This window comes from Montipora foliosa, chromosome 3 (assembly GCF_036669935.1).
Source record: "Montipora foliosa isolate CH-2021 chromosome 3, ASM3666993v2, whole genome shotgun sequence".
Classification (NCBI taxonomy): domain Eukaryota; kingdom Metazoa; phylum Cnidaria; class Anthozoa; order Scleractinia; family Acroporidae; genus Montipora; species Montipora foliosa.
The window spans coordinates 8,617,997-8,618,281 of record NC_090871.1 but is presented as its reverse complement, the minus strand read 5'-3'; the positions used below and the strand labels follow the sequence as shown (position 1 = coordinate 8,618,281).

At 42.1% G+C, this 285-nt stretch overlaps 1 protein-coding gene across 1 annotated transcript in view; it reads left to right on the top strand.

The window, feature by feature from the left end:
* LOC137994462 (uncharacterized) overlaps positions 1-70 on the top strand; it is a 2,225-nt gene extending 2,155 nt beyond the window's left edge. The window contains exon 2 of the mRNA XM_068840041.1: positions 1-70. This exon is cut by the window's left edge and continues 1,101 nt beyond it. The gene's annotated coding sequence lies outside the window, so the exon portion shown is untranslated.
* Positions 71-285: the final 215 nt, after the last annotated feature.

The window sequence follows — 285 nt, the reverse complement described above, 5'->3', positions numbered from 1 at the left end:
TCAGTCACACATCATATCAGGAACAGTTGTTTAACTTATGATCATCTCTGAATAAAAAACACTCATTTTACGAGAGCGTGTTTGATATGTGGAGGCAACCTCGTTCCCAGGGTCTCTCATCTCTGCCTCAATAGCCCAGTTTCCGAGTTGCGGCATGCCTCACTTTCAAAGCGAGTCCTGGTGCACAACCAATTAAATGGAAATGAGTTGCGTATTCTTATGCAAATCAAACTCATTTCCCTTACAATAGTTGAGCACCAAGACTCACTTCGAAACAGAGACAAA